Source organism: Cricetulus griseus, chromosome 8, assembly GCF_003668045.3.
Source record: "Cricetulus griseus strain 17A/GY chromosome 8, alternate assembly CriGri-PICRH-1.0, whole genome shotgun sequence".
Lineage (NCBI taxonomy): Eukaryota > Metazoa > Chordata > Mammalia > Rodentia > Cricetidae > Cricetulus > Cricetulus griseus.
In genome coordinates this window covers 43,042,737-43,063,482 of record NC_048601.1, presented here as the reverse complement: position 1 = coordinate 43,063,482, position 20,746 = coordinate 43,042,737, and the positions used below count along the sequence as shown (strand labels likewise).

Genomic DNA, 20,746 nt, shown 5'->3' with positions numbered 1-20,746 from the left:
CTGCTCCAATTAATTAGTCTTTTCTTTCTCAAATTAGTTTTCTGGTGATGTTCTGAACAGATAAAGGTAATGCCATTTATTTCTCTCCATGAAGTCTCAACTTTTGATTCTTTCTCAAATTTCAAATAGAAAAGAATGAGATAGAAGTTAGAACACACATGTTTTAAAATGACATGCAAAGGCTGGAGAGATGGCTCAGTGGTGAAGAGTTTGTTCTGCCCTTCCAGAGGACCTGAGTTTGGGTTACACTGGGTTACCCGCCTATAACTTCAGTTCCAGCATATCCGATGTCTTCTTCTGGCCTCCATAACCACATGTACACATGTGGCATATAGTCACACATACACTTAAAAGATATATAAGTTGCTTTTCCCTTCCTTCATTCTCATCTCAATCAAGCATGCAATTGAGGCACTTAGAAATCAGGCTGGGTATGCCCTACTCCTGTAACCCCAGTATTCCAGATGCTGAGGCAGGAGGATCTTGAGTTCCAGGCTTGCATGGGCTATCTAGTAAGACTCTGTCTCAAAAACTCCAAATATGAGCCGGGTGTTGGTAGCACACGCCTTTAATCTCAGCACTCGGGAGGCAGAGGCAGGTGTATCTCTTTGAGTTGGAGGCCAGCCAGGTCTCTAGAGTGAATGTTAGGATAGGCTCCAAAGCCTACACAGAGAAACCCTGTCTCGAAACCAACCCCCCCAAAAAAACCCTCCAAATATGCTTGTTACGTGTAGTTTGTAGCAGGGTGGGATGGGTGAAGAAATTAAATATAATTAGCTACTTTAAAAGATTTATTTAGTTATTTGTGTGTTTGTGTGCCTTTATAATTTTATGTGTATGTGTGACCAGAAAAGGGCGCCATATCCCTTGAGCTAAAGTTATAGATGGTTGTGAGCTGGAGTTATAGGTGGTTTTGAGCTGATGTAGGTTCTGGGAATTGAACTCTGTCCTCTGGAAGATATTGAGCCATTCCTGAAGCCCTAAGATTCAGTCTTGAAATTTGGAACTTCAGCTGTTTCTGTGATAAGGTTCTTACCTGTTCCCATGGAGCAGAATCTATTCCAAACCTTACCCAAGTGTCCTGCTCCTAAATTATGTTCAAGGTGGCCATCTGCCTGACCCATGTAACAGCACTAGCAAAGCAGGTAACCAAGGTTACATTCTTATGTGCCATCCTGGGCACTGTCATTGAGAAAGGTCATTGTGAGTGGGTGGGTACAAAAACTGCTTCGCTCTACTTTCTCATAGAAAGGGCTTCTGGAAGCCCTGTCTGTCACGGGCCTGCGAGGCTCTTTAATTCTATGGAGTTTCCTGCCACTTAGAAGCGAAACAGCTTAAGGTTGCCTCGCCGGCAATGTAATAATCTCTTAGATCAGGGTGGAGCAGTTACACAGTTCCATACATGAATATCTCCTTGGCCTGTTGGGTGACGGGGGTTTCTGTAGTTAAAATAACCCTGGAAGAACATGAGAATGTTCGGGCTATCAACATGCAAATATTTGCAGAAAAACAGCAGCAGACCCCATCTCAGGGACTTGAAAGGGTGCTTGGCTGCTGTTATCTTCCCAGAAGCTACAGGCACTGAGCCAGCCTGGGCTGAGGCTCCCCCCTTGTAGACACCAACTCCTTTTGGAAAACACAGCAACAAATATGTCCAGATCAGGGATGCTCTTTGATTTTTTCTTCTTTTTACTACAGTTTTGACTAAAGACAAACACTCTGGTGTTTGGCTCATGAGGTGTAACATGCTCTGCTCCCTCTTGATGGAGACTGGACCATCATGTTAAACTAATTAGTCCTTTTGAAGTCCCATGCCCCTCCCCTTGACTGCCTCACATTAAGTGGGTGGTCTCCTGGCTGCCCAAGCTTTCTTTATTTTTAATCATTAAAAAAGAAGGTTGTGTACTATGCATATGGGAAATTTACTGATGTGGAAAGTGTACTGACGTCTGCAAGTTCCTTTGAAGTGAATTAAAAAAATTAGATGGATTGGTGAATCGATAGCAGTATGAGTGAATGGGATAAGGCGGATAGCCACCTGTTAATTGTGGAGTCTGTATGGCAAGCATATATAGTTGTCTACTGTGAAATTCAACTTTTATGTATGTATGGAATTATTTATAAATAGATATTGGGTAGAGGGGCATCACGCTGAATTCCCACTTAAACGAAACTCGGTCTCCAGGAATACTCGAAAGCCTTGATCCAGAAAGTCTTGATTTACCTGCTAATTCAGGTGTTGATGACATTAAAACTACGGGAAATTAAAAACACAACAACAGAAAAAATATGGGCTGGAGAGCAGGCTTGGTCAGCAAAGTGCTTGTTACGCAAGCACAAAGGCCTGAGGAGTTTGGATCCCTCACGCCCATGGAAAAATCTGGGTATGGCAGCAAGCATTTGTAATCCTAGAGCTGGGGGGTGGGAGTGGCAGAGAAAAATGGACCCCAGAGCATACTGGCTAACCAGTCTCAGTGAGCTCCCGTTTGTGTGAGCGACTGTGACTCAAACAGGGGAGAGACTGAAGAAGACACCCGATCTCAATGTCTAGCATCCACATGCAGTTACATGTGTGCGCATGCTTCCACATGCACGTGTGCACACAAACATGTACGTGAGAATATACAGTGCACACGCACAAATAAATGTGAGAAGTTCTCAAAGCATGTACATTCTTCTGGGAGCGCTGGAGTGGTGGCTCAGTGGTTAAAAACACTTGCTGCTTTTGCAGCACCTGTAGCAGGCGGCTCACGACCACCTAGAAACTCCAGGAGATTCAGTGTGTCCTCTTTTGGCCTCTGTGGACACATACACAAGCAGGCACACAAACATACACATGAAGAAGAATGAAACAGCCTTAAAAACATATGCTTGCCAGGCGTTGGTGGCACACACCTTTAAGCCCAGCACTCGGGAGGCAGAGGCAGGCGGATCTCTGTGAGTTCGAGACCAGCCTGGTGTACAAGAGCTAGTTCCAGGACAGACTCCAAAACCACAGAGAAACAAAAAACAAAACAAAAAAACCCACAAAAACAAAACAACAACAAAACCCCAAACAAAACCATATTGGTTTAAATAAACTCCTGCCTTGTCTTAAAATGTAAGTTAACTTACACAGTGAGCCCCCTCCCTACATGTCTCTCTTCCCACCATGACCCCTTTGCTCCTTGTAAGCACTCTCTGAAGACTTGATCTGTGTACCCGGCATGGCCATGTCTTTCAGTGGTCCATGGGGGTCTAATGTTCAGTTTGTTTTTATCACATAGGATAGGTGGACATCATTCTGTGGCACTGCTCATGAGTCTACCACCCGTTTCCTCTAGAGGCTCTATATTAATCAAGTTGTATGAGTATGATGTAATTGGTGTAGCCAGGTTTTGATTGACAGATGTAGCAACCGCCCAGGGAAACCATGACAAAGTACCAAGGACCAAGAGGGTGTAACAATAGATGCAGTTTCTCACAGTCTGGAGGCTGGAAGTCCAGGAGGAAGGGGGATTGGTTTCTTCCTTGACTTGCAGAGACACCAAGCTACGTTCTCCTGTGGCCTGTCTGTCTTATGATTCTTCTTTGTCCTTTGAGAAGTTCAGCTCTTTGTGATGAAGGTCCCATGCTTCATCACTAAGCTATTAAAAATGACCTGAAAAGTTTTACATATAGATTTTTAATATTCCTCAGGGGCCTGAGTTCAATCCCCTGATCTCACATGGTAGAGAGAGAGAAGTGACTCCTGGCAGTTGTCCTCTGAACTTTACATACGTGTTGTGGTACATGATTGCCTCTCCACCAACAAAATAAGTAAAATTTATAAATGTAATACCACTTAAAAAGTGGCTTGAATTGGCATATGTGGTTTCCTTTCGCATCCTATGGCTATATGGGGGAAGATGAAAGAAAATTAGTAAATTATTTGGTAGTAATCACAGTAGTAGTAGAAAGAACATGGTTTAAAATAATTGCCTCTGAGGGAAAGAGATGTGGTGTGTAAGAATTATTTTTATTATGTATCCTGCTGTGCTGGGATTTTTAAAAAAGTTATCTGTCCAAATTATTTTTGCAAAGTTAAAATATTTGAGAATGGATTTTTAAAGGAGGATGTGGTGGCAAAGGCCTTTAATCCCAGAACTTGGGAGGCAGAGGCAGGAGGATCTCTGTAAGTTCAAGGCCAGCTTGAGTTACATGGTGAGACCCTGTCACCAAAAACATAACAAAACAAATAACCCTCCCCCCTCAAAAAAAAAAAACCACAAAAGAATGGGCTTTTACTAAAAATCAAAGAATGATAGTGTAAGTTAATGAGTTATGTCTATAACAAAATGCTCAATTCACAAGGTGTGTTTTGCTATGCATGCAGCTCATGGCGGAGCATTTGTCTACCAGACTAAAGTCCCTAGGTTTAACCCCTAATACCATATGTGGTATGATTTTTCTTCCCCAAACTAGGCTTTCTGAATTTCCATCTTAACTAGGGGACCCAAAGGCACACAGGAGCTCTGTGAGCTCCATTAATACAAGGTCTGCTACAGGGAAAGAGAGTGCAAGTCAACTGTTCATCTCTGCAGCTACTAAGTGAAGACGCGCCACCCAAGGGAGCCAGCATCTGCTCGTGTTCATAGTGAACTTCAAGAGGCTTTCTGTTCACCCAACTCCCCCATTTTAATCACGATAGATGGAAAAATTTCAATCTATTCTATCTGCCTTTTGGCCAAGTGTTTTGATTGAAGATACAAGGAATAGGACCACTTCATTTGGCTATCTACGAAGCACAAACATGAGGCATATGAAGAAAAATTATGACAGCCTTTGGTGGCTTCATGACCTTCAGCTAGGGAATAGCCAAGAGGCATTTGAAGAGACCCATGTGGCATCTTTCCCCACTGACCTAAGTGGACTCCTTGTGACTTCAAATTCATAGCATTCCTGCTTATCAGGCATGACCAAAGGATGGTTGTGACTGCTGAGGGGTCAAGACACCATCTCAGGGTCACCTGAATGTTTGTGGAGTTGTCTGTAGCTGTGGAGCTCAGTGCAGGGACTACGGAGCAAAGTGCAGAGTCTGTAAAGAAATCAGGTTCTGATTTGGAGTTTTTTATTTACCTGTTAGACCAAGTAGGGAGACTGCTAACTAACTCCTTTAAGTCTTGTGTTGCTACCTGTCTAAGGAGAACTTGGTGAGGGTCCCTGGGAGGCTCAAGGGAGAGGTTTCTGGGTACCCGGGGAATGGATGGTGGGTGCATACTTGAGTAAGGAGAGCTGTCCTCTTCCTGGCCTCATGTTACCTGAGGATCTTTGAAAAAAAAAAAAAACTTGCCTGAGTCTATTTAAAGTGGAAGAAGTCTAGAAGAAACAGTATTTAAAGAAAACAAGAACAGCTACAGCAAAACTACCCCTATCCGTTCACTCTCTACCCCCTACCTTACCCCTACCCTCACCCCTCCAGCACTAGTTACCCTTGTTGTTGTTCTGAGAAAATATCCACCAACAAAAACTTAAGGTAGGCGGGGTTGATTTTTTACAGGACCCCACGTGGCCCAGGCTGGCCTTGAACTCATGGTGATGATCTTGGACTTCTAGTTCTTCAGCTTTTATATCCCAAGTCCTGGGATTAAAGGTGAGTGCCACCATTCCTAGCTTTACAGGGTTCTGGGAATGGAACCAAGGGCTTCATGAGTGCAAAGAAACACTGGATCAGCTGATCTATGTCCTCAGCTGCTGGCTTACATTTTGGGGGCAAGGAAGGCTTGACAGTAGGAGTGTGAGGCAGCTGGTCACTTTGTGTCCACAGTGAAGAAGCAAAGATGATGATGTTTGGCTTATTTTCTCTATTTGGTTCATGTTGGAAGCCTAGCCCTCAGGGTGAGTCTTCCCACTTCCATTAAACCTCCCTCGAAACATACCCTGAGACATCCAGAGAGGTGTGTCTCCTAGGTTAAACTTACAACCAAGATTGACCACCATATCTCCAAAGCTGATCTTAGGGGATTCTAAGAGACAGGTTGAAAACTAGAGAATAAAAGATAAAGTGGGGGATAAGTTGGGAAATGGCCAAGGTCAGAAGTTGTCAGATTTGATGAATTGTGTTGGAAAATAGTAGTTAGGGCCCAACCTGGGTGCTTTTCTACATTTTAGAAAAGGAAAGTGGATTCAAAGTTACCTGTAACCCTTTATTTCACTCACATGAGTTTTTCTTGAAATGAGAGAGGCATATGTGTGTGTGTGTGTGTGTGTGTGTGTGTGTGTGTGTGTGTGTGTGTGTGTGTATTCATTGGATAGCATGTGGCCACGGTCAAGGGCGTTCCACACGTGTATACAATATGTTTTGACCACATTCTTCTTCATCTTCCCTCTCCCTGCTTTTGTTAGTTCCCTTTGTTCCCTAGACAATCTTGTTTCCACTTTTATGTCATATGCACATATATGGTTCGATGTGTCCATGTAAAACATGGGTCCTGGGCTGGAGAGATGGCTCAGTGGGTAAAAGCACTTGCGGCTCTTGCAGAAGACCTGGGTACATGCTTCCTGAAGGGACAACTGGCTTCCCTCCCACCCACCTTTGTTTGTCGGGAACCACCACAGTTCTTACTTCTTTCCTTCAGTAAGTCCAAAATTTTTCCCCCTTTGCAATTAACCTTTATTTCAAACTTCATCTCTAGTTTCTTTAGCTCATTTGTGCTCCACTGAATGAATTATGCATAACTGGTACCAGATTTGTGTGTGTGAGCGTGCACGCTGAAGGAGCTTAAAATAGTAAGAGCCAACTCTCACCAACCTTGTAAATTAGACCACAAAAATTGTCATAGGAAGTAGAGTGTAATTTTGAATTTCATCCTTTCCACAGGTTGACAAAACCATCTTTCCCTTATCATTAGAGGGTTCCTTTACTTCTCGAACTTGAAGTGACATTTAGGAGTCTATCGTCGGTACCTGTTACTAGGGAGACAGTTGGTTTTTTCTTCCATGGATTTGGACAAGGCCTTGACTGGTTTTTGTCAGGCTGGGCTGTCAGCTTTAAGCGGGCTTAAGAGGCTGGGGAGGGATTTTGTCAGCTGCTTTGTCTCTGAGTAGCCCTTAGTGCTAAAAATAGTTCTTCTCCAGGTGCCTGTAATCCAGGCTTCTTGAATTCCCGGAGCGATGTGTACCTCCGGTTTTGTTGGGGACAAAGCACCCCCAGCCATTCACCAACAAAAATGTGTGCCAAACCCATAGCACAAACCTCTTGGGGCTCCTGTTGATTCCCCTCCGTGGGTCAAGGTGGACATGGGGCTATGTGGAGACAGGGGACCGTGCAGAAATGGAGGTGAAGATGTTATGTTGGATAAGGGCTGGTGATAGCTAAGGTGACATTTGGGCCTCAGGTCACCTGTCTACCCTGCAATCAGTTTTGAGGAAGATGCTGACCAAAGCAGATTCCTGTCCATCTTGGAGGAGCTCACAGACTGTCCAGTCTCTCCTCTGCTTTTTCCTTGGCTTCTGTGCATACTGATTTTTTTTTTTTTTTTTTTTTGGTAAGAAACCTACACTTTACCCAGTTTTCCTGCTTCAAATGCATTTTTCCTCCTCATTGTCTGCAGCTAAGCCTTCCTAGGAGGCATGTGTTTCTCTTATCTTTCCTGACTCTCCAAGGCTGCCTGGCAGCTGTTTCACAGATGCTGAGAGCTTCTGACCTGGTCTTGTGAAATGTGAAGATTTTCTAGCTTTTCAGGGACACTGAAAACTGTTCCTCCTTCTGGAAGCTTCTATTTCTTCCAACTTAGTGGTGCCAGGAGCTGTCGATTCACCTCTCTTCCTTTCCTTTTTAGGCCCCTCTTCCTGTTTTTGGTATCCAGGAATGAGACCAAGTTGTGGTGCATGTTAGGCAAACGCTATACCACTGAGCTGTTCTGTCTGCCGCCTGTGTTCAGACTGTTCCCTTAGATGAGAGCCCTAACCACTGACACTCAGAAGCTTCCCTTAATTTCCTTCTGCCCTTCTTTCTAGTCTCATTTGCATTTCTGAGCTTATTTCTGGATGCCGATGGCAAACAAGACTTTCTTTTCCTGTACAGATGGTGGCTTTCCTCCGACTCTCCATCATCATCATGGTCTCCAGTCTCCACCAGAGCAAGTCCTTGATCTGCGAATGAATTGTTACAGTCTCCTCCTTCTCATCTTTTTCTTCTTCCTCTTCTTACTCTTTTTAAAAGATTTATTTAAAAACTTTATGTGTATATTTGTGCTTGTGTGTGGGTATGTGTGCATATGGGCTCCTGCAGAGGCCAGAAAAGGGCGTGAGATTCCCCTGGGGCTGGAGTTATAGGCAACTGTTAGCTGTCTGATGTGAGTGCTGGGAACAGAACTTGGGGTCTCTGCCCCCAAGAGCTTAACCTCTGAGCCATCTCTGCAGCCTCATAAAAGTCCTTCTTTTACAGTACATCATGGGCGTGGCCATGGCTCTATGTGGACAGTCCTGTTCCTCTATCCCCTCATTATTCACGACTGGCTACCTTGCAGGAGGCTTCCTGTTGTTCTGTGGGGCTTCTCCCATCAGAACCTTGATTCTGCAGTGTGGTTATGGGAGCCTATATCTTTTTTTTTCTCTCCATTTTTAAAATTTAAATTAGAAACAAGATTGTTTTACATGTCAATCCCAGTTCCCTCTCCCTCCATTCCTCCCCTGCCCCCACTAGCATCCTACTTATCCAATACCAATTCTGCTCCCCAGGGAGAGTGAGGTCTTCCATGGAGGGTGTCTTCAGCTGTCATATCCTTTGGGATAGGGCCTAGGCCCTCCCCCATGTGTCTAGGCTCAGGGAGTATTCCTCTTTTTGAAATGGGCTCCCAAAGTACATTCCTATACTAGGGATAAGTACTGATCTACTACAAGAGGCCCCATAAATTTCCAAGGCCTCCACACTGACACCCACATTCATGGGGTCTGGGTCAGTTCCATGCTGGTTTCCCAGTGATCAGTCTGGGGGCCAAGAGCTCTCCCTTGTTCGGTCAGCTGTTACTGTGGGTTTCACTAGCTTGGTCTTGACCCATTTGCTCATCACTCCTTCTCTGCAACTGGATTCCAGTTCAGATCAGTGTTTAGCTGTGGCTGTCTGCTTCTACTTCCATCAGCTGCTGGATGAAGGCTTTAGGATGGCATATAAGTTAGTCATCAATCTCATTATCAGGGGAGGGCATTTAAGGTAGCCCCTCTACTGTCACTTGGATGGTTAGTTGGTGTCATTGTTGTAGATCTCTGGACATTTCCCTAGTGCCTTATTTCTCTTTAAACCTATACTGGCTCCCTCTCTGATGGTATCTCTTATTTTGCTCTATTCTCCCCCCTACACAACCTTCCTGCTCCCTTATGTCCTCCTCACCCCTCCTCTTCTCTCCTTCTCATTCTCCTAGCTCCTTCTCCCTTCCCCACATGCTCCTAATTTGCTCAGGAGATCTTGTCCCTTTCCCCTTCCACAGGGGACCATGTATGTCTCTCTTAGAGTCCTCCTTGTTGTCTAACTTTTCTAGTGGTGTGGATTGTAGGCTGGTAATCCTTTGCTGAGTGAGTGCATACCATGTTTGTCTTTTTGTGATTGGGTTACCTTGCTCAGGATGGTTTCTTCTAGTTCCATCCATTTGCCTGCAAATTTCAAGATTCCATTTTTTTTTCTGCTGAGTAGTACTCATTGTGTAAGTGAAACACATTTTCTTTATCCATTCTTCAGTTGAGGGGCATCTATGTTGTTTCCAGGTTCTGGCTATTGCAAATAATGCTGCTATGAACATAGTTGAAATCAGTAGGGCTATTCCTCAGGAAAATAGAAATCAGTTTATCACAAGATCCAGCAATTCCACTCTTAGGCATATACCCAAAAGAAGCACCTTCATACAAGGGAGCCTATATCTTTTTTTTTAATTTTTTTTATATATTTGAATAACAAACAAGATTGAATTACATGACGATCCCAGGTCCCTTCTCCCTCCCTTCCTCCTCTACCACCCCGAAACTAAAACCCTACCTATCATATGTCCTTTCTTGTAATCTACATCTGACTCAAAATTTCTGCTTCCTCATGACCTCTGCATCCTTCCTTTTCTTCCCTTCTCACTCTCATAACTTCCTCTCCCCCTCTTCCCATGTTCTCAATTTGCTCAGGGGATGGTGACCCTTTCCCCTTCTCCAGGGGACAAAGTTTGTCTCTTTTAGGGTCTTCCTTGTTTACTAGTTTCTCTGGGGAGCCTATATCTTTAAGACACGGTGGGCACAAACTGGACTCTACCTCTTAGCAGATCAAAGGGCTCTGTTCTTTGGTGTCTGAGTGGTCTGGTCAGTCTTGAACCTGTGGCTATATGCCAGTGGGGGAGAACTCAGTTACATCTCTGAAATGGGACAGTGTTTGATTCTGGCTGCTACTTTCACTTGCAGTGGATCTGGGAGGGGAGTTCTGCTGTAAACACAGATATAAACATATCATTTCAGGAAGCACCAGTGGATCAGAGTTTAATAACATCATCGATTCCCAGTCTGCTTCCAGACCAATTTGGTCTTGACCTCCCCATGTTGGGGCTCAGACTCTGTGGGGAGTTGAAGTAATTTCCTCACTTTTGAGGTCAAAGGGACTCTTGTTTTATTCTTAGTGTCACTGGCTTCCTGGGACCTTCTAAACACAGAGACAGATAAGGGATCAGGAAAAAAAATCTTCTAGCAATCACAATGGGGGCAGCGCTGCCACCTATGAGGCATTTGGGCAAACTGGTAGAACCCTTAAAGTGATGGGCAGATGCTGATGGTATGTAGAGGGTAGAAACAGGACTGTAAGGTGACCCAATAAGTATAGGATAGTCCTACACAGTAGTGAATTCTCTGAATTCTATTTAAGTCCTAAATGCTAAGCTGGGCATATATATATGGACAAAACCCCTGTGTAGTCACACCCTCTTTTTTATATGACAAAACTGTGTGTGTGTGTGTGTGTGTGTGTGTGTGTGTGTGTGTGTGAGTGAGAGAGAGAGAGAGAGAGAGAGAGAGAGAGAGAGAGAGAGAGAGAGAGAGTGCCTGCACATGTATGTGGTAGCCAGAAGTCAACATTGAGTGCCTTCTGAGTCACTGTCCACCTTGTTTTTGGAGGCAGGGTTTCTCACTGGCATGGAGCCCACCAATTTAGCTAGGCTGGTGGGCCGGTGAGTCTCAGGAATCTGCATGTTTCTACCTCCACAGAGTTGGGGTTGTAAGTGCAGGACACGCACTCAGGTTTGTAAAAGTGCATTCTGGGGCCTGAATCAGGTCCTCAGGACTATGTGGGAAATACTTTATCCATTGAGGCATCTCCCTTTCCCTGACAAAACTTAAAACTTAAAAAAAGGACCCCACGAAGGGCCTAGGCCTGGCCCAGGATGATGTGGTAGACTTTGGGGAGCCCCTTTTGAGGGCCTTACCCTGCCTGGGGAGTGGGGGGGGATGGCTAGGGGCAGGTGGGATGTTGGGGAGGAGGGGAGGGAGAGGGAGAAGGGATTGACATGTGAAGCAAGCTTGTTCCTAATTTGCACTAATTAAAGAATAAAATAATAAAAAAGGACCCCACTTTAATAGTTTGAACACATGCTCTTCTCTCCAATAAAATTACCAAGAGTTTAGCATTGTAGAAATGGAAGGCGTTTGTATCTGGGGTGTCAATACCACATACCCAGTCTTCCCTTAATGAGAACTTCTCTTGTGATGGTTCATGTATGTTCACGTGAGCCTACATCAGTGCCTCTGAGTGTTGTCAAATTCCTCAATGTCTAATGTCAAAATATGTATGGTTTTTATTTCCAAACACTACCCTGTTGTTTATTCTGCATATTACAGTTAGGACATCACATTAATTAAAAAAAATGCACACATTGGAAGATCAAGGTTTTAAAGAGCCAGGTGTCCCCAAGGCTTACATTTATTTGGAAAACCATGGATTTGCTTCTGTGACTGAAGGGACAGTGACAAAAATACTATATTTCCTTAATTCCAAGGAGGCCATTTCTTCACATTTTAATAATGTTACAGTCATGCTTTCTAGCTGATGTGCGTGTTTTGTTGCTGTGGCAATTAATTAGAAAATCAATGCACCACCTTGAACAATTATTGCATTAGGATGCGTGGAGTCTGGGGTTTGTGTTTTGAAAGTCTTTCATAATTTAGGTTTGTTCATTTTCTTTGTCTCTCTCACATAAAACTCATTTCCCCCTTTGCTGTCAATGGGTGTATTGTGATGTGTGGGACTTGTATGTTTATGCTAAATTGATGTAAGCAGCAGCGGATTCAGGTTGTGTTTTACTTCTGTGTGGGAAGACAGCTTTACGTGGTTAGGAGAGTGGTCCTGGAGCTAACCCTGGCCCTGCTTCTTCCTAGCTATGGAGACCTAGCGTTGTCAGCTATGGATGAAGGGACCTGCTGAAGAAGCAGGTGAGAGCGGCTAAGCTGCTGCCCTGTACTGTCTCCACCAGGGAATGCAGACTAACACATGGTTGGATGAAACCACACAACACCTTGGGGCATTTGTTTACCAAGCAGTCACAGGCAGAGCTTCTGCTCCATTCTGCTGGTGCCAAGAAGCTCTCAGCACTCAGTTGTCCTCTGCTGTTCTGAGTAGCACCTTTCCTGTGAGTTTGATTCTGTGTCCTCTCTGCTTTGGTCCTCAATAGGCAACCGAAAACCCTTCCGCAACAGCAGGTGGACCCATGCACCAGTCCAGGTACCACAGGTAGCAGGAGCAGACCCAGCAGATTCCCCTTGATTCTCACACCTTGTTGAAGGGGGAGGACACAGCTCTAACATCTTAGCCACAGTCCTTTGATGTTACCTGCCAAGTTCTTCTTGAGCATTCATTATGCCGTTTAGTAAGCCATTAATTTTACCAGTCCCTCTGTTTTTGACATTCATTATGATAACAAGCCCTTGAGTGTTGATGGAAATACAGATAAAGAAACTCTTGTGCTCTGGAAAAGCCCTTCTGGCAGGATGATAGCTAACCATTTCTAGGCATGATTGTGTGTGTGTGTGTGTCTACCATACTCATGTGTACATGCCTATATGTGGGTATGCATGCTTGTAGAGGCCAGAGGCCAACCGTGGATGTCATTCCTCCCTGGGCAGGGCCCCCATTGGCTTGGAACTCACTGAGTAGATTAGACTGCCTGGCCAGTGGATCCCAGGCATCCACTTGTGCCCCCTTTCTCCAGCATTGGGTTTACAAATGCATGGCACATGGCTGGTTTTACATGGATTCTAGGATTGAACTCAGGTCCTTATGCTTGCATGGCAAACACTTTACCAACTGAGTTATTTCCCCAGGCCTGAGTATCTTTTACTATTTGTTTGTTTGTTTCTTTATTTAAATGAGAGTAACAAATTGGCTAAAGCCAGACAAGCTGCCACTTGCCTCTTGTTGCACCATCTACGTGGAAGCACTTACAGTGAATTATGGACCTGTACACCTTCTGAGTGCCATGAGTCCCAGCAGCTCTTTCATGTAACCTATATCATCTATGTTGTGACTGCAGTGTGAGCAAGCGGCAGCTCATTAGCACGGTAATTACTTTGGCCTGCTTGCCAGCTTGGAGTCCTAACATGCTTATGAGTCTAATCTTTGTTCCCAAACAGTTCCCCACGAGAAGGTAGGGTCCAGGCCTAGAGAGGTGACTTGAAGGTTAGCATACTGGCTGCTCTTCCAGATGACCAGGTTTGTTTCTTAGTGCTCACATGCTGGCTCACAACCATCTGTAACTTGAGTGTGGTAGAGTATTATTTTAAGGTGTGTGACTTTTGTTTATGCTGTATTTGTTAACTACAGAGCTATGGCTCTTTTCCTGTCTAAAACACCCATGGTCCAAATAAACAACTAAACAGCCAATGAGCAAGAATAGGAGGGGCTGGTAGGCAGAGAGTATAAATAGAAGGAGAAATGAGAAAGGAGGAGTAACTAGAGAACAAGGAGAGGAGGATGTCAGGGGCCAGCCACACGGCCACCCAGCCAACCACGGAGTTAGAGGGAAAGTAAGAAATACAGAAGTAAGAAAGAGGGCTGGAGAGATGGCTCAGAAGTTAAGAGCACCGACTGCTCTTCCAGAGGTCCTGAGTTCAATTCCCAGCAACCACATGGTGGCTCACAACCATCCGTAATGAGATCTGGTGCCCTCTTCTGAAGTGCAGATATACATGGAAGCAGAATGTTGTATACATAATAAATAAATGAAATAAAAAAAGAAAAGAAACAAGACTGTTTAAAAAAAAAAGAAGTAAGAAAGATAAAAGCCCAGAGGGAAAAGGTAGATGGGTTAAAGTTAACAAAAGCTGGCTAGCAACAAGCCAAGTTAAGGCTGGGCATTCATAAGAAATAATTAGCCCCCCCCCCGTGTGTGTGTGTGTGTGTGTGTGTGTGTGTATGATTTATTTGGGAGCTGGGTAGTGGGCCTCCCAAAAGCAAAAATAGTAAAAATAGTAGAAAAAAAAAAAAGCATAGCTCTACACTTGAATTTCTGGGGTATTCAACACCTTCTTCTGACATTCAAGGGAGCCAGGCAAACAAGTAGTGCACAGATGTAAATGTAGACCAAACACCCATTTACATAAGATAAAATGAAAATGAAAAAAGAAGGCATGTTAACATTATCCACTATATAAAGACTTGGTATTTGTGAATTCACTCTATTTGCTAAAATTTATTTGTAATTCCAAAATCACTGTTTAAGGGGTTCTCTTGGCCATTTGTGGACATGGACAATAGTGGAGAATTTTTAGTTGCCCAGTGGGAATGTTCCCAGATGAAGGGGAACAAAGGGACACTGGTGTTTATTCATACAGGAACAAATGTCACTTCTGTGGTCTGTGGAGGGGCATGTTTTTCTCATTTCTTTGTGGCTTTTTTGGGCTGGTTGTTTATTGGTGTTTTTCTGTTAAACCATTCCCTAAGCCATGGCCATGCTGAGGTCCTCTCTAGTGCTCAGGCTGTGAGGTGCCCCATGGAAATGCTCATGTTCAGGCCTGAGCTGTGTCTCTGCTGGCTTGTCCATTATCAGTCAGAGCTGGTTAAAGATAAGCAGTAAAATAAGGATACATATTGATCAGTTCATGAAAATGTTATGACTGGATCACAACACTGTAGGGTTCTAACCCTGTTTCCCCAAGGCACAAGGGCTCCTGTATTCACTAGTGTAGCATTGTGGCAAGTTTGTCAAGCATACCACCATGAAGGATAGTCTACAATTACCACCAACTTCTTCCTCCTCCTCCTGCTTCTTCTCTTTCTCCTCCTCTTCCTCCTTCTCCTTCTTTTGAGGCAGGGTCTTACTTTATCACCATTGGTGGTCTGAAACTCACTATGTGGAGCAGGCTGGCCTCAAACTCACAGAGATCCTCCTGCCTCTGCCTCCCTTGTGTACCACCACGCCTGGCCTTGTATCAACTTCTTAAGATCTCATTTCCCCATTTCAAGACTAGCTTTTTTTTTTCTTTTCTCCATCTCAGAGGGGTTAGCTACATAATTTTCAGGGCTGAATGCAAAAATGAAAATGCAGGGACTTCCTGAGGGAAAACACGAGGTACCAGATTCTCCTCCCCAAAAGTCAATGTTGGAGAAAGCCATCAGGGAAGACTGTGATGGGCCAGGTGGGTTCTACTAATGAAATTCTTCAAAGAGAATGTTAAAATAGTGGGCAATGCCTGGGCTTGTTCAAAATTAAGTCCCTTGTTCAAAATTAAGAACTGAAGGATGAACTTTAACCCAAGTCTGTGGGACCTCTATGCTGCCCTACATGCTCACAGACTGTCTTGCCCACCTACTTACTCACTCTGAAAGGTGACCTCTAAACACTGGGCCAGGAGGGAAGGGAGTCTGGTGAGCCAACTGGCTGTGTCTGCTGATGTCACTGGTGTGGCTGCCAAGGCTGCTCGGGTCAGTGAGTACTGCTTATATCCTAGAGCAGGGGCATTTGACTGATCTAGGGTCTGTGTGGTGCCATAAACCTATTTCTAGGTCTTCTTCCATGTGATTGGCTACCCCTCCCTGAAACCTGAATGCCAAGGGATTGCAGTTGAGAGTGTTACAGCCCAGGCATTGCCCACTATTTTAACATTCTCTTTGAAGAATTTCATTAGTAGAACCCACATGGCCCATCACAGTCTTCCCTGATGGCTTTCTCCAACATTGACTTTTGGGGAGGAGAATCTGGTACCTCGTGTTTTCCCTCAGGAAGTCCCTAGAGTCTGCAATTCATTTTGGTTTATCATCGTGAATATCCCTTAGTAAGAGGGAGGGACAGGCAGCCTCATCCTCTCAAGTGTGACTGACTCTGGGTCATGATGGCAAAGTTCTCTAAATGGCCTCATAGGGGATTTGCACCATTTGCTTCCAGGAGTTTCTGACTTTTCCTTAAGGGCCTCAGTGAAGATTGGAAGCTTGGTAGCATCAGAGACATTTAGTCTCTATCTACTGCGGCCTGTGCCATAGTCCTTAGCTGTGGATATTAGAACATAGTACCGTAGGCTGGGAGGCCCAGAGACAACAGAAATATGTTTCTCACTGTTTGAGAGGCTAGAAATTTGAAATCAGGAAAACTTCCCCTCATGAGTACACAGCAAGAAGCAACAGCCTGCAGCTAGGGAGGCCTCAGCTGAACTAGCAGTAGCCTATTGTCTTCTCGCTGTGTATTGTGAGGGCAAGGGTAAGGGCCTGTTTTATTTGGGCCTGATTCTACTCATGAGACTGACCTTCCCAAAGCCACACATAGTACTACCATATCTCAGGGAATCTTTCTCTTTCTTTCTTTCTTTCTTTCTTTCTTTCTTTCTTTCTTTCTTTCTTTCTTTCTTTCTTCCTTTCTCTCCCTCCCTCCCTCCCTCCCTCCCTCCCTCCCTCCCCCTCCCTCCTCCCTCCCTCCCTCCCTCCAAACTGTCTTTCCTTTTTCTTTCCTTTGTAGGACTGGGGTTGAGTCCCAGGCTTCCTGAATATTAGCACTCAGTGTTCTGCCCAAAGTCATATCCCCACCACATTTTTTTCTATTTTTTTTGCTTTTGAACTTTTTGTCGCCCGTGCATGCTTGTGTGTGTGTGCTTGTGTGTGTGTATGTGTGTGACTGTGCATATGTCATAAAGCCCATGTGGAGGGGTCTGAGTGTGACTTATGATATTTGGTTTTCTCCTTTCACCTTGTGGACCTCAGGGATTGAACTGGTGTGGTTAATCTTGAGAGTAAGCATCCTTACTTGATAAGTCATCTTGCTGGTCCTCTGCCTCAACCCCTTAGTATCTCAGAGTACAAACCTGCTCTACCACGTCTGTCAAGAGACTGAGAATTTCAACATAGAAAACTCAAATGTTCAAATGATAGTACATAAAAAGATTTATTTTGGGGGGGCAAAAATTCAAATTAATTGCTAATGTTTATACTGAGGGATTTTATAAAGAAATCCCATTAGAGCCTCTTTGGGGGAAGATTCTGTATTTCTGGTGGTGGTAAGGCTTCTATTCCCAGGACTGCCATTGCTTGGGGTGGGAAAGCAGTTTCCTTTCTCAGGAGCAACTCTCTTTCCACTTACTCCTCTCCCCTCACCTGTCTGTCTGGGGCTGCTCATGCCATGTTAAATATTTTGAATATCACCCCTGCTGAGAGCCAGTGAGTTGGTAACCCTGCTCTTCAGAGAGGCAGCCGTCAGCCACTTCCTCAAAAACAAATTTAAATTGTGACTCCAGGGTCACTCCGTTTCACTGATTAATCTGTTAGATTGTCAGTATTTGCCACCAATTCATTTACCTGGAGCAAGCTTTCCAGATCCAGTCTAGGAGGAATTCAGAAAGGCTGGCTCGGTGTGTGTGTGTGTGTGTGTGTGTGTGTGTGTGTGTAGTGGGTACCCTGGGGACAGTCATCCTGATGAAATGAAGAACCGGGTATGGAGAGCTCAGTTCGGGAGAGAGAAAAATTATGATGTCTGATTTCTCTGTACACCCTAACTCGGGGATGGGGCGGGGAGGGAGGCGGCTCCTCACAAAATCATCTCTGCCCTGAGGAAGCAACTCTTGGAACCTCTTCTGTTAGCGCTGAACACAAAGGGATCTGGGACTCATTCTATCTTCCTTGCTCAAGGCATCAAACCAATGACCTGACCTCTACACCATGACTACCACTGCCTTTGGCTGGCAGAACCCAGCAAACAATGACTCGCTTGCCTGGAGGAGATGTGTGGGTTTCTATGGCGGATAGGGGTCTTACTTAGTGCCCTTCCCCTCCTTCCGCATCCTGAACCTGTTACGAGCGGATACAAGGAGTGAACTGGGCTAAATAAGGAAAGAGAGAATGTGGCAGGAGGGTTATCTTGGCTGTCATGTTCTTAAAATATTTTGGTGTAGACAGTGTGCATATGTGTGAAGTTAAATTTAACGCATACCTTAGGTGTTCGTTAACATTTCGCGAGTTCCTGTCTGTTTGCTTATTGCTGTGTAACACCGCCCTCAAGTTTAGTGGCTTGGAATGCAGTCCCTGAAGATTGGTCACGGATCTGTGGGGCACCTGGCCAAGCTGGGCAATTCTCACTGGGAGTATTGTGTGTTGTTGCAGCCAGGGCTGGAAGCCTCAGAAGCTTCCTTAGGGCCTGGCACTTAAGATGGATTCCTTCTTCTGTGGCTGGCACCTAAGCTTGGTTGGCTGGCACAGTGGGGGATGGGCCAGGCATATCTTTCTTCATTTGGTCTCTTCACATTTGGCTGACTTGTGGCTTCTTTACAACATGGCCATCTTAGGGTAGTTAGTGCCCTGAGAACATTCTAGGAGAGTCGTGTCCTAAAGCTACAAGGCTCCTGTCACTTGGCCTCGTAGTTCACAAAACCGCCATACTCCCTGTTGCCTTCACATTGCTGTGATGATTAATTTAATGTATTAGTGTGGCCAGACCCTGGTAATCAGATATTTGGTCAAAAGATATTTTAGATGAAGGTATTTCTTTAAAAAGAGGAGATTAACATTTTAACCACTTTGAGTACAGTAGGTGGTCCTTCTAATGCAGATGGGCCTTATTTAATTAGCTGAAGGGTTCCTGACTCCCTGTGAAAGAGAGGACTCTGCTAGACAGTTGCTTTTGGGTTTCAATTGCAGCATCCTGTCCCTGAGCCTCAAGCCTGCTAGACTGTCCTGTGGCTTTTAGATTTGTCAGCCTCCTCATGTGCATAAGCCAATTCCTTAAAATCAAGTCTCAGTCTCCTCCCCTCCCTGTGTCTCCCACCCCATTTTCCTCTCTTTCTTATCACTCTGTCTGGAGAACCATCATGCATGGGCCTTCATCAATAAAATCCCATGTTTTCTAGTTCAGTGCATTCTCATCTGGTCCCCCTTTAGCATCGCGTCCTGCACTTTCTAAAGGGAGCTTATTGTTCCAACCATACGGGACTGAGCATAAGGACATGGCATTGAAGTTTCTTGTTGGTGATCCCAAGGACAAGGAAGCAAGATAGTCTTGAGCATTACCTGGTTATTTTGAATCCACCGGTTCTGAGAAGTGATCGCATAAACAGAGAAACAACCCTGAGCTATGAGACTCCCACCTACCTCTAATTACTGGCTTTCACCAATACTGCTTTCTTGCCCCAAACTAGAGAAAGCTGAGTGGCCCATGGCCTTGGGTGAGTTTACAGCATGGGCATTTCTCTCCCTTTCTGCATGTGTCTTGGGATTCATATGACTTGAAGCTCCATATTTAATTGCATGAAGAAAAACCAGGACATGGAAATGAGAACCTGGACAGGCCAGCCATCAGCTGACCCCAAGTTACTAGAAAGGGCGAGTGGCCCATGCAACCATTGTGCTTGGCAAGACTTCTATTTCCATGTTCAGTGTCTTGGTGGCCCACTGGATGTTGACTGGTCCTTTCTCATGACTGCTCCTTCTAAGTGGAGGGGGATGGTGGATATAAAGAAGTTATTTACTGCTCTCTCCTTTTGGGGAATGGAGACTTCTTGTGGAGCTATAAAAGAGAGAAACACCAAGGTGAGGTGTGGACCACTTGTGCTGCTAATCTCAGTTACAACTGCATAGATGATAACAAAGCCATGTGTCTTAGTTAGGGTTATTGCTATGGTAAAACCCCATGACCAAAAGCAACTTGGTATAGCAAAGGGTATATTTTTCATCTCAAAACTCTCAGGTCACAGTCCACCACTGAGGGAAATCAGGACAGGAACTCAGAAGTCATGAAGAAACACTATTTACTATCTTGTTCCTCATGAGTTGCACTGTTTGCTTTCTTACAGCACCAAGGACCACCTGTCAAGGATAGCACCACTCACAATGGGCTGGGCCCTCCAACATCAGTCACTGATTAAGAAAATACTCCACATGCTTGCTTTGGCAGCACATATAATAAAATTGGAACAATACAGAGAAGATTAGCAAGGTCCCTGTGCGAGGATGACGTGCAAATTCATGAAGCATTCTTTTTTGTTTTTGTTTTTTTTTTGGTTTTTCAAGACAGGGTTTCTCTGTGTAGCTTTGGAGCCTATCCTGGCACTCGCTCTGGAGACCAGGCTGGCCTCGAACTCACAGAGATCTGCCTGCTTCTGCCTCCCGAGTGCTGGGATTAAAGGTGTGCACCACCAACGCCCTGCCCACATTCCTTATTTTTTAAAAGAAAAAAATAAGAAAAAGAAAATACTCTACACAATTGCCTACAGGCCAATCTTATGGAGGTATTATCTTAAATGTGGTTCCTTCTTTTCACATAACTTTAGTTTGTGTCGAGTTGACAAAACAAAACAACAA

The 20,746-nt window shown here is 44.6% G+C and overlaps 1 non-coding gene across 1 annotated transcript; it reads left to right on the top strand.

Annotated features, from left to right (window-relative positions):
• The first annotated feature begins 20,327 nt into the window (after positions 1–20,327).
• On the top strand, positions 20,328–20,430 carry LOC113834806. The gene has a single exon (XR_003487596.1). It is a non-coding gene; the product is annotated as a U6 spliceosomal RNA (small nuclear RNA).
• Positions 20,431–20,746: the final 316 nt, after the last annotated feature.